The sequence below is a fragment of the Harpia harpyja genome, chromosome 1, assembly GCF_026419915.1.
Source record: "Harpia harpyja isolate bHarHar1 chromosome 1, bHarHar1 primary haplotype, whole genome shotgun sequence".
NCBI lineage: Eukaryota > Metazoa > Chordata > Aves > Accipitriformes > Accipitridae > Harpia > Harpia harpyja.
Window position 1 is genome coordinate 100389164 of NC_068940.1, and position 14132 is coordinate 100403295.

The window sequence follows — 14132 nt, forward strand, 5'->3', positions numbered from 1 at the left end:
CTCCTAACCTCAGAGATTGTGGTTATCTTACTTTCCTTCCCTTTTCCCATAATGTAATACGATGCAGCAGCAGCAACTGTGAGCAGCTGGGGAAAGATCATCCATAGGCCCAGCAAAGATCCCAAAAGCAGGGCCAGAGGTCTCCCACGCCGTGGGTGGGTGAAGATCATAAATCATAGAATCATAGACTCATAGAATCATTTAGGCTGGAAAAGACCCTCAAGATCATTGAGTCCAACCATACTAATACTGTCAAGTCCACCACTAAACCATGTCCCTAAGTGCCACATCTACGTGTCTTTTAAATACCTCCAGGGATGGTGATTCCACCACTTCCCCGGGCAGCCTGTTCCAATGCTTGACAACCCTTTCGGTGAAGAAATTTTTCCTAATATCCAATCTAAACCTCCCCTGCCGCAACTTGAGGCCATGTCCTCTCGTCCTATCTCCAGCCACCTGACAGAAGAGACCAGCACCCACCTGGCTACACCCTCCTTTCAGGTAGTTGTAGAGAGGGATGAGGTCTCCCCTCAGCCTCCTTTTCTCCAGGCTAAACAGCCCCAGTTCCCTCAGCCGCTCCTCATAAGACTTGTGCTCCAGGCCCCTCACCAACTTGGTTGCCCTTCTCTGGACACGCTCCAGCACCTCCATGTCTTTCCCGTAGTGAGAGGCCCAAAACTGAACGCAGGACTCAAAGGTGCCGCCTCACCGGTCTTCGTGGCAGGACTTCTCTTTTGTATATACTGCATTTCCAGTTCAAACTTACTATGTGATGAGGGTGTGCAGCTGGTGGGGGTGGCAAAATTTGGAACCATCTGTACAAAAGACCCATGGAGGAAAGGTTGTTAGAAACCTTGTTTCCTACTTTCTTGGGCTCCGACAGTCTGGAGGCACGCTGCTGGCATGCAGGGGAAACCTGCCATTGAACTACATTGAATATCAAAACCCCAACGTTTTTAGGCTTCACAATTAAGACAGCTTAAAGAGGCTTGTTATTCACTGAGATTCAAGCCCCTTTAAGGTGTGTTGAGTCCTTCAACCTACAAGCAAATCCTGCATCATGTGTACTACCAATTTGTGTAGAGCTGGCTGAGAAAAAGGCCCTGAAATGCTGTAACTGACGGCGTGCACGCAAATGGCAACAAAAACGGGTTGCTGTGAGCCATCCATACTGGTTCGGTAAGTGAAATAAATAAGTTTTGAGAGCAAGAAAGACTTTAGGGAGGTATAATTGTGTCAATGGTTTTCCCCAAGCTGCCAAGAAGCCACATCCCATTGCACACAATCATCAGGAGTATTTAATGTAGACCTTACCTATACAAAGAAGAGGCAGGAAAAGTTTTAATTTATAGTTAAGCTGACTGATATGGCAGCCTGACTTTTGTTTCCTAGTAATTGAGAATTTTCTTCACTAACAATACGATTCCTTTGTTTGCACCATTTTCTTAGAACACAGCTAAGTGAGTATAATGCACAGAGGAAAATCTTGTTTTACTCACCAGGATTAAGCTGAATTTACCTTTCTACTACCGATATACATTGATATGCTGACCGTATTTATTTACAAATCTGCCCTGCTTTTTCCCTGCAGTCCCAGAAGCCAGTCTGCTGGAAAAGCAACAAACCTAATAAACATAGGCGTGATAAAATCATAACTGAAAATAAAAGGAGTCCTCCCAAATGACTTCAATCAGAGCTAGAGCAGTCCCTTAATTAACACAAAAATGCCTAACAAAAAGAAAGGGATAAAGAGAGAAATACAATGCATATAATCCTTTTATTTTCTAATTTATTTTCCCTTTTTTGTGTTGGCAGTGGAAAAACTGTGAGAAACTAATAAATAAAGGAAAAAGCCAGTATGTAGTTTAGAAAATTCCGTGTATTATATATTGTGTTTCCTTAGTCTCTCACTAACTTAGTGTCATCTCCCCAAATCAATACCTTAAAGTGAGGTCCCATACAAAGATATTCAGTTTGAGGTAATATCAAATAAAAATATTTTAAAATATGCATAAGTATCCTTGAAAAAGTAGACTTTTGAGTTTCTCAATTTTTATTTTTCAGCAGATGAGGAAAAAATGGGAAAGACAGAAATCTACAGAGCAGAATTATCAGGTTTGTCAGAAAGATTACTCTCGATATTAAATATTCCCAATGATGACATTCCAGTTAAACCATGCATTTCACTTATGAGCAGGCTGAAACTCATTAAGAAGAAAAATCACCTTTTTAGAAATGACATAAATTGCTTATTTCAATGCCAATTTTTAAAGTAAAACAACCTAGTTACATGCCAGACTATGTCTTTTAATACACACACATTGAAAGTCTTTCAACACTCACAAGTCAAGTGCCTAACACCTGACAGGGATAGAAAGAAATTCTTGAAATTAGGGAGTGTATATTCATTAACTGCATCCCATACTTTATTTTTAAACCTATAACGGTGTGACAGTCCCATTACACATGCCATCTGGTAAATGCCATCCACTGTCATTTGCGAATCTGAGAGTGAAACCTAATTTGTTCAATGAGCTGCTGGGAGCTGACAGAAGCAGAGCGAGGACATCCTCTGCTCCGTGTCTCCTCTCTCCAGAGCCCTTCCAAACGGGCTTTGATTGGGACTCCTGAGTCCTGGCACATTCTGCTGCTTCTGTTCTTTAATCCGCGCTGATGAGCGCCCGCATCTACCTGTCCCCCTTGGAAACTTTGCGAATCCTCTGCCTCTTGCTTACAGAGGTCCTGAGTGCATATAGGCATCAGGTGCAGGCTGGATTTAAGCATTTGCTTGTGCTCCTTGCAGAATAAACCACAAAGTGCTCCCCTTTAAGAAAGTAAAGCAGCTACCAAGCTGCTTTGCCCCCAATGTGAAAAGGTAAGAGAGACCCAGCACGTACTCCATAACCTGGGTGACTGTTGCCAAAATCACAGGCAGGCCACTTTCCTGCATGATGAGGGGATGACGATGCTGTTGAATTTCTTCCCCCAGCCTTGGCTGCAGAGGAGTAGTTACAAGCAGGGCTGTGATACACCCCGAGATGTGGGACCTGGCACTGCTGCCTCCTGCCACCTCCCCCCAAATTTTTAGGATGCTGGGTGGCACTGTACGGGCTCTGTAACCCCATTATCCCTCTCTGCATCCCTCTGGCAGGAGCAGGATGGGGTGTGCTGGAGTGCTATCAGCTGGAACTGCTTCACCTGCCTTGCAGGTTCCGCTCCCCTCTCCTCAGCTCCAGCATTGCGCCAGCTAACTCCAATAACTTGACTGCAGTTTTAATGCTCCTGCTTTATTTATAGCTTGAGAGAGAGGACCAAAACTATTGACAGGAGAACTTCTGTGTGTATAGACATACTCTATACATTTCCGGATAGATGCATAGTTAATAATGCTGCATAAATCTCTAGTTACAGGAATGAGATTTTCAATTAATACAGCTAAAAGTCTGTCTTTATCATAAGGCCTTTGACTTTAAAAATGTTACTGTCATTATCCATGCTAGAAGTAAATTAAGCCATAACACTATAATGACATGGGCAAATTTATCATCAAGGAAGCACTACTCGCCGTGATCTGAAAGTGCAAGGAAACTCAGTGTCTTAGTAATTTGACAAGAAAAAGCATTGGCTGTGGCTTGTCATCAAGTTTTTAAGCAGCTTTCATGATTATTTCCAAGAGGGTTCTGCTTAAACACTATCAGAAAGAAGCAACTCTAGATATTTAGGTGGTAAGGTATAGATTTCCAGAATAAAAATGGAAAATGATACAACTTTGAATAAAATACTTACCAGACATTTGTTTTGTAATACTTTTAAGAGAATATTCCACAGTATTGTTGATGTTTTCATAATCTAAACAGCATAGGGAATTTTATCAGTTATAACTTTAAAATGAAAGTAGTGATTATAAAAAGAATATGGAGTAAAATTGCAAAATAGGTAATCAAAGTTATGTGAGTGTTAAAAAAGGAAAAAAAAGAGGAATTGTCTTAGTCTTCTCATCCATATTCTCAAAGGCTTCAATGTGGCAGATAATTTCAGACCAGCAGCTAAATTCACAGTGTGTAAACAATGAAAATTCAAATACTCTCTGCCAGTGCCACCAGCATATCTCTTAAGCGCTGATGAATGATTTAAAAGAGCAGCTGCAAGCAATGGGAGCTGAGAGGTCTGGCTCTGCACAAGTGAGATAATTGGCAACAGCCATCTCTGTGTACAGATTCCAGATCTCTTTATTTGCTAATCCATGAATTATTTATACATGCTGCATAAAGTTCATATGTTGGGGTGATATTATCAGCCTAATAAATAAAGACATGGGGAGTTCTGTGAACCACTGCTTACAATTAAAATATCTTCCCATTTACAGTATTTTCCAGTCTATGCTACAGACAGATGTTCGTGCTGTTTGCTTTGGCAACCTTGTTGACACAAACATCAAACAGATTTGTGCTGCTGTTCACCCTCCGCAAGGCATGTAATTTTTTAATCTAATCTTTTCTTCCTCAAATGTGACTTGTCTTGTAAAATAATCAATACTGTCTTGTTCTCGGGCAACACGCAGGATTGCACAAACCACACCAATGGTACTGCTTGTTTCTGCCCCATCTGATACTAGTAATAAATTTCATGCTTACTTTATGTAGAGCAGAAATAAATCTGGTTGTTCTGAGGCGGCTTCAGTTAGCAGTGTCTAGAGGGCAAATGAGCAAGAGATTTGTCCTTAATTATACTACAAAAAATAGGTCCAACGAGTTCTTCAAAAGGTTACTCAAGTGAATAAACGTGGTCAGGTCCTCAGTCCATTCCACGGGATTTTGAGAGATGCCTACAAAGAGTGGTGTGGGATGGCGGGCTGACACTAATCGGCTCCATCCCACTGTCTGTCCTATGGTCGCTGGAACACAGAAGAACATGGGACCTCCCGGTCTGAGAAGACCCTCCTTTTTTTCTTCATGTAATTGGGTGTTATAACAGTATTGACAAACGCCCTCTAAATATAACTCTGTTTTCGCTGATGTAATTCGTACTGGTGCCTCGCTCTTCTGGTAGGAGCTGCCTTCTAACTTGAAGTTACACTGGCTGTCACTCCAGTTTACACCTTTTGGGGTTTGTTCCAACAAGCTGTTTTCTACTAATCATGAGTATTCCCATTATAGTTAGAGCAGTCATGTGTCCCCAAAACTCTCATCCAGTAGGATAAACTAGATTATTTTAGATCCCTTTTGTAGGACAAAGTTTCTTTTTGTCTCATTCTTTAATGCGAGAGCATTTTACATTCAGTTCCTCCTTCCCGAACAGAATTGACCAGGACTTTACCCCTGCTGCAGAGGACGTCTTAACTGGTCTTTGTACAGTGAAACTGCTACTTGCCCAGTTCTACGGAAAATTGTTTGCCCAATCCATCCTAAAACAGCATTTGCCTTTTTCACGACCACAGCCGGTAGGCAGTTTGCAGACATCCAGTGATCAGCGTTGCATACCCAGGTACCCATTTGCTCTTCTTCATTTATAGCTCTTGAGCTTCAAGCATACCAGACAAATTCTTGCCCTGAGTCACCATGTGCTTAATTTTGCTCTTTGTACTATTAATTTCTCCCACTCCAGCCCTTCAAGACAGCCAGCTCCTGCAGTATTTCCGTCTGCCTTCTGATGATGCTTATCAACTTTGTGGCCTTAACAAATTCCATTAGCTGCATCCAGCTTTGCGTTCCCAGGCTGTCAGGGAACAATCTAAGTAAGTTCATTCCCAAGATCAGCTTCTAATGAACCCTGCTGCTGATCTCCAATTAGCCTTATATTTGTCTTCATCTTAATCTACTGCCTTCTTTCATTTAGCTGGTACTTAACCTTCCCTTGCAATTCTTTCAGTAATCCCCATCCTCTCCTTAATTAATATCATTCAATGAGGTATCGCATTGAGTGGGCTGAGTGAAAGCATTTCCTTTCTTTCATGAGGCTTTGGTTATGGTTTTCAAAAGCCATAATGCAACAGTGTGTGTGTATGGTTCCAAAGACGAACATGGAAAACTTACGACCTTCAAGAAATATTGCAGGTACACTCATCCATTATAGTGATAACATCAGCTGTAAAAAGGAGGTAGGTTAGGAGAATTTGCTTGCAGAGTTCCTGAACCAGATAGTGCACCATGACTGTATACCCGGAGACGTAAGTACCAGAGGTAGGAGGGAACCACTCCAGCTCACATGGGGATCACTGACTTCCCAAAAGGCTAAGGTATTTTGTTCTAGTATGCTGGTTCAGATCTATGGTTGGAAGAACGAATCTGAACAGAGAAATCTCCATACCCAACTCTCTTTCTTTTTCCGATTTCTGTTCTATTTCCTGCTATTTCTAATTGAATCCCTCCTTAATTTAACCTCTTTCAATTCAATTTTAATCCAGGCTTTCTGCAAACTTTGAAAAGAGATGAAAGAAAAGTTTAACATTTGTCCCTATTTTTAAAGTATAAGTTTCTTATTGGATTAGTATATGCTAATCCTAAGAGAAATACCATATGTGGAGGAACATCCCTGACATTTTCTGTATTCCCTGCCTACCTTGGAAAGTCTCTGGATATCTCAGGATGCCCAGGGAACTTGTGCACTCTCCATCCTTGAAGGCTTTGAAGACAAGACTAGCCACAGCCCTGAGCAACCTGGTCTGATCTCTTCACTGACACTGCTTAGAGCAGGAGGTTGCACTAGAGACCTCCTAAGGTTCCTTCCAACCAGATTCTCCTATGATTTTGTGATTCCATGATTGAAAAGTAATGGCAGTGCCGTCATGATGGAGAGACTGTGTAGCCATGTCCTGGTAGAGCTGTGGAAGGGGAGGAAGAGCATTGCAGTCCCTGTTACTCCTCTCAGCTCCTCTAATAAACATACTGCTGATATATTCAAGGGAAAAGGATATTTCCTTGTAATCACAGCAAGAAAGAAAATGCTTTCTTCTCAGTGCCATTTACAACTCATTAACACTGACAGAATAAAACCCCACTGCATATTTTGTGTTTATTCCATTAAAAGCCTCGTGTAAATTGATTTAGAGAATCTTAATTTATTCTTTTCCAAAAGTAAAAGTCTCTTGCAACAAAATAATGGTATCTATCTTAGCTAGTTAAGTAATAACTGATGCTGGATATTACCTTTAAAAAACCCCCCAAACCCATAAATAACATTGCTTCACACTGTCTGGTTATTAAGCTGTTTTACTCTCATGAGTTCTCAAGATTTAATATATCCTTAATGTACTGACTGCATTAATAAGGGACTAAACAAGTATCATGCAAACAGAAAACAAAAGCCAGCAATAAACCTTACAGCTGGTCCAGCTGGCAAACAAGGTGAAAGAAGCAGTTTTCCTTAGAGGAAGCTTTAAATCTTGCGGGATGGTAACATCTGTACTATCCACTGCAGAATAATGAGTTCAACCAAGGTCACTCATATAGCTGGAAATAACGCACATGCACCCTAGTCTCAACATGCAGGAGGCTACTGCTTGATTTGTGAAGCTTCATTATTTGAAGCATTGGAGGAAGCCTGTTGTCATGGTCATTTATGTCCTATGAGTGGAGTTCAGAAAAAATTTTCTGTGTATGGAATGACCGAATGACAAGAACCCTGGCTGCAAGCAGATGATAGATCACCTTCCTCTGGGCAATGCCAGACAGCTCATACTTATAAGCACAAGTCAAAAAGAAAACAGGATCAAAGCATGTAAAAGCAAGGAACATGTAGTGCTTTGCAGAATGAGGTAATTTTAAAGGGGATAGGAGTTTCACTTTCATTCCACAATTTTTTTTTTTTCCATGCACTGGAAATTGCAAGTGTTTTCTATTCATTTTATTATTAAATATTCATGCATATTTTTTCCCACTTGTTCTACGTCACTGAGTATTTATGGGTACTTTACACAGCATTAAAGATGTATAACAATACAGTGAAATATTTTACAACATAAATGAATGGTCTACTTATAGAAAGACAAAATGTAACTGGAACATCCACAGAAGCCACCATTTTAATTAATCTCAGGCTACTTTAATAACTATGTTGTTACCAGCTGATAGAAAAGAAGTTCTCTTTCAAATTCCAAACCACTAATAGCATCCTCTCTTCTCCTGGAGAGAAAGCTCTTGTGGTACCTTCTGTTTGTGCAAAAGGGATTTTTCATATCAGTCTGCTATTTTGAAGTCGTACAAGCATGTGAGGGAGCGAGAATGAGCTCTCCCCACCCCATCCTGCCTTTACCCACGGGATTTCTGACCCGTGAACTGCGCACAAAGGAGTTGAGACACAAGAGCCAACCTCGGCTGTTAAGTAAGAAAGGGAGTCAAGTGAATGCAAATGTGAATTATATAGTAATTATAATATAAATAGGACCCAGAGATTAAGTCTGTGCATGCTTTCAAACAGCAGAAACTAATTTAAGCTTCATAAGCCTCAGGAAAAGTTCCAAAAGGTCACAGTTTGCCTGGAAGCACTAATCACAGCCTCCCGCTACTGGGTATACAAAAAAACCAAGCGTTGTAATCATCCTTGTATAGGAAACCATTCTGGTCACAACAGATAACAGTCACCCAGTGACCTACTATGTCTTCCAGTCCTTGTGGACATACAGTGCTGTGGTCCTCCAAGATGTACTGATGAAAAATACTATAAGGTCCTTTATAGGTGGTTATTGCATTTCACAGGAAGGCGAGGTGGGGCACAGAGAGGCACGATCAGTCTGGACAGCAGGTAGAAACCACCTTCCCCCAAGCCTCTTCCTCCCAGTTACTACCTGGGAGCTATCGCTTATGGCACCTGCAGTAAGGAAAGTAGTTAAAGTTGGCTCCTGGCCTTGGCTGGGGTCTTCAGAGCTATTGACATGACTATGCTGGTCCATGCCCCATTAGTAAAATCTGGGAAGCAACCATCTGCATTTGTTTAAACCGGGGCACACCTATTGCGCTTCTCTATCTGTAGGCTCTTGACTTGGTTAATCAGACTCCTTTCCAGTGCTAGTAGTTATTTTATCATCTAATTAAGTCTCTTTAGACTACCTCAACAACATCATTTATTATCATCCTCGCCAAAGGTCACCTGAATTGCCAAGCTCTGGCCCTCTTAGCAGGACCAGCTGCACTTAGAAAGCATTTACTTGAATTTCAGTAAGAAGTGCTTTGGAGACTCTCTGAGATGCTTTGCCATTACCATGATGGGTAGTTTTATGATATTATTAGTTGACACTAAACCCACATGCTTCAGAAATATTGCCAGGCAGTGGGCTTTCTACGTAACTAAGTTTAAATAGGGATTAAATGTAGGTATTTCCCTTCTGTGCATTTAATGTTTGTTTCGGGCCCTGGAGTGAGAGACTTGCACCCACAGCAGCAAGCTTTCCCCAGACATCTGCCAGAGATCCCCCAAGCCACGTGGAGTGGTTACCTGGAGAAGTTAAATAGGAACTTCAGCTTCTTCATCTCTTAAAAGCAAGAAAAAGAGGTTTTGCCATTTTAACCTGGGTGTTATCGACAGAAAACACTCTTAATGAAACATTGTTCCTGTAGCGTTTGAGAAGCAAACACTTTTTTCCCTGTTCATACCCTTCTTAGAAGATCAATACTTCCATATCACCCACAAGGAGCAAATTGCACACACATCCACATCTAAGGACCCTCCGAACCAAAAAAGACGCAGGATGATATTCCCCTTCACAGCTGCACTGGGTCTCTGAGTTCCTGACACACTCACAGTGCTGTAAAAACATATAATACATAATGACGTGCTTTAAGCCGAAATGGGTTATTATATTTTTCATAACTTCTTTACTGCTGCTATAACTCAAAATTCGATCCCTCCTTCAAAAGATCGTTGCCTGTCTCTAAAGGCACTGAGCAACGCTACAGTGGCACGGGGAGCTGGTCTTGCTGGAGTCCTGTCCTGCAACACGCCAAGGGGCTCTTCTGCTGCTCTGGGTACCTCCAGCTCCCGCTGCGGCTGGTGGGAGTTAAGAGCATTCAGCACCTGAGAGGACTGGCCCCGCACTTATTAAGGTCTGCAGTGTAATTACAGACTAGTTATTGAATTGCTATTGAGACGAAACATCGCGCAGTGCTGTGAGCTAACAGCAAAAATGTGCAGCCATGCCTTGTTAACTCTTCACTCCGGTATGATTTAATCATTTTACATGCTGGTTTTGTTACGGGAGTGCTCTCCTGCATACTAATAGCTGGGTTTCTGCTAGGAAGGCTTCTCTGCAGTGAATAGATTGAAGATTCACTGAATCTTTCAAAACCACTCTGGTAATTTATCCATCTAGGAGCCTCTGTGCCCCTTATTGTCACTGCGCATCTGAGCATTGCAGTCAGTAATGGATTGTATTTTCACAACACCTCTAGGAAGCTGGAATTACAAGACCTGCTTGAGTTCTCTAAAGGAACTTGTGACAGGAAAAGAAATCAAACTTATGTGTGTCCTAACTAGCATTTTGCAGCTAGTTAGGACTTCTTGGAACACTGTTACCAAATGTGTCTTTGAACTCTCCGTGTCTAGGTACGGGCCAACAAATTAAAACAACTATAATAAAAATCACCTGTTTGTAAGTATATGTATCATAGCTGTCCACATTCGACTCAGGATTCAGAGAACCCATCAGTACTATACCAATAACATGATTATTTTTCCCTAGAAAGGGAAAAAAAAGCAATCCACCTACTTTTTGCTTAAATATTGAGTTGGTTTATAGTCCATAAATAGCCAAATATATCTGTCGAAGAGCTAAGCTGTGTACTTTCGTTATTGCTTGCACTGATGTTTACCTGAGCATAACAACTACTAAGAACAATCTGGTTCCAGGAATGCTATTGATGAGACTCTGATATGCAAGATTTCTATGTGGTATGTAAGGCAATACATGAGCAATGTAGTTAGGTTTTGTGGACAAAACACTGCTTTATGAACTTGTGCTTTATGAATGGTAGACATCTTACATCTATTTACAGGTCCTGACATCTGCTTGTCCGCAGTTAGTATAAAAAATCCTTGTCTCCAGATTTTCCATTGCTTTCCAGGGATGGTAGGCCTGGCCCAAATGGCACAGGTTAAAAGGTCTGATTAAATGAAGGAACTGAGAAAGATGTAGAAAGAGGTTCATTATTCTTCTGCCTGAAGGCATGAGCCAACCTCTTATTGCAGGAGCTGGGCAGACATGTCCCTAATGGGTACCTTATTGCAAAAATCCTGAAGCGGGTAATTATGCGCCATCCACTGATGGAGACAGGCTACAGAGCTAGACACATTTCTAGTCTGTTCCAGTAGCCCAATGACGTTTTTCCTTGGAGTGCTGTCTTGCAATATGAGGAAGTAAATGGGGGTCATGATACTTGACTCAAGTTGTGGCCATAGGCGAACCACTAATTCTCGCTGTACCTCTGCTCCCCACTTGGTAAACGCATGAAAATGATCATCTGGGGAAAGGTTGCAAAGGGATTTACACATCTTTCCATAACTCAAATTAAACACTTAGTGCAGTATTTATTTTACCAACAATAAAACTTCTACTCCCTCTTCCCTGTATCCTGAAAAATCTCAATTTAGAATTATCCTGAGATATCAAATAGTATTAAGCTCTTCCTGTTCAAAGAGACATAGATGTATAAATTACTGCCAATAATGTCTCTGTGATGATCCCATGGCCCCCTCATACTAATGGAGAAACTGAAGCAAAAGGTGATTTGATTCACTCATGGTGAAAGACAAATGTCATGATCTTCTTTACTGAGGCAGAAAGGATTCAGACACTCTTATTCAGAAAGTAAATCCCTAGCAGTAGAAACCTCTGGTTTTTTGTCATGAATATTTCAGGCAAAAATTTCTCATGAGTTATATGCTAAAACTAGTATATTTTTGTGAAGATGTTTGTTGATTAAAAGTCGTATGTCTAGGATTTTATGGGATTTTCATGGAAAAAAAATTCCCAAAACTCAGCATTGTAAAAAGTGCAGATGAAACTGACTGAATCCATAAGATGGGCAAAATAACGCATTACTTTGTTACAGTGAAATTCATCAGTAAAGCCAAGCACTTTATTGGTTTTAATTTAGCTTTTCTTTGGGACACATTCAAGCCTAGCTAAATCAGCTGGTAATCCCATGAGAGAATAACATACGAGGAGATTTTCCAAAATCAACATCCTCAAAAAAAGACAAAGTTTTTATGCAGTAATGGCATCTAAGTATAGCCACAATACTAGAAACAATGCCCAGAATTTTATGTTTACTCACATTTAAAAAAAAAATCATGGGTTTTAAATCCTTGAACTGAACTATGCCAATGGTAATGGTGCTGGATGCTGGTGTTTCGAAGGATGTTCGCACCCACGCCGCTGTTGGCTGTGCTTATCTCACGCTGTACAGCGCTGGGCTATGCAGCACATGAGGCAGCATTAATGACCCAGTTTTCCCACTTTTCTGACCACCTCCAGCCTCCTTTAAAAGTTTTTTTGCACAGGAGTGCTGGCTAGTGGTTTTTAGTGAAAAACCTTGCCACGTTATTAAAAGAAAGTGGGAGAGGTGCTAGTGAGCAAAACTGTTTAGAAAGATTGCACTGATCAAGGGCATGACCACTGTTTTGAATCCTGGTCCCAACAAGCATAAATGCTGAGCTGATGCATTCACCTAAAGCAGCCCTTGTTATAAATTAATTATTTCACTTAATGTCTTTTGTAACTTAGACTCACCTACACTAAAAATTTCTGTGTATATGGTATCCTCCACCATTGTAACCATACATTTCAGACTTGTATCATCTGTGTGGGCAGGAGCTTGGGCTGTGACCACATCAGAGGGCAGAAAAATCTAGATTTGTAAAATTATTTCAAAACATGGTTTAAGACCTTTTCATACTGGAAGGCTGAACCCTGCTCAATTGTCCTCTGGACTCTGCGGTGTTAAAATGTGATTAAAAGCGAGGTCAGGATGACCTGCCACAAAGCATAGCCAGATGATTGGATGAAACTTGGTAGTGAAAGTCTTTGCTGACTCCAACAAAAATCTGGAAAATAAAAGAAATGTAGAATAATAAAAGGACTTTTTAATGCTCAGAATAAACCTAATAAGTAGAAGCAGCAAGTAACACTCTTAAGTGTTCCCATGTCCAGATGGTGTTTCCATATTCCACCAAGAGGGAGGAAAGAAGATAATTAAATTCTCAAGAAACAGTTTAAGGAGCTGAGAAGTTTATAGCTACATGCTGCCTTTATAAAGAATAAACTTGAGGCACTTGTCTTCAAAAGTCATAAATACACAGACAGAATGAATTACATGTACAATGGTATGAGGAACTTGACTCAGATTATCGCTAATTTGGTTGCGTTGCTTCTTCATTAGTATGAATCACTCTCAAAGGAGATCCTTAAATTGCAAAGTTTTCCTACTCTGTGCTTTTGCACCACTTGTTCTTTGTTTATGGGACTGAACCATGATTTTATCTGGCAGGACCTAAGAGCTATAAAACCTATTTTTAAAGATTTCCCAGGCCTATAGGCATCCTTCAGCACTGTAGGGCCAGGAGTGTAGTTACAGAGCTGTTGTCATCGTGGCAGCTGGCTCAGAGGACATACATGGGGAAAAGCAGGCATATACCCAGATAAATCCCTTTCCTATTGGTTTTTTAGATATTTTATCAAGCACGGCTCAGATACAACATATCATTTTGTTCTACAGCTACAAAATTGCCTGCTAGGAAAGGCAGAAATTACTTCATTCGTGTTACCTGTGATTACTGATCTACAGCATCTAGGCTAAGCTACTGATAACCACAGTGCTAAAGAGGATATCCAAATCAGGTGATAATACTTTAACATTTTTGTTAGAAGAGTCTATTTTCCTTTGCCCAAAGAGAGAGACAGCTTTAAAGTCTTTTGACCTGCACAATGCTGACAGTAAAGACTACCAGTCAGCTACAAACACAGGTTCCAGCAGAGATAATCTTCAAAGAGCTAGGATAAACAATAGTGATTTTATGGTATTTTGAATCAAAACAGTCTTACTGTTTTTGGAAAAGGAGGAAGGACTTGAGACCTATAGAAGAAGATAGTGTTCCCTGTCCTGTTACACTGTTGTCTCTTCTCAAAGTGAAAGCTGATTTTT

General features: G+C 40.8%; 1 protein-coding gene across 5 annotated transcripts in view; it reads right to left on the bottom strand.

Annotated features, from left to right (window-relative positions):
- DPP6 (dipeptidyl peptidase like 6) overlaps positions 1–14132 on the bottom strand; it is a 577844-nt gene that overhangs the window by 19614 nt on the left and 544098 nt on the right. The gene's annotated exons all lie outside the window — the stretch shown is intronic.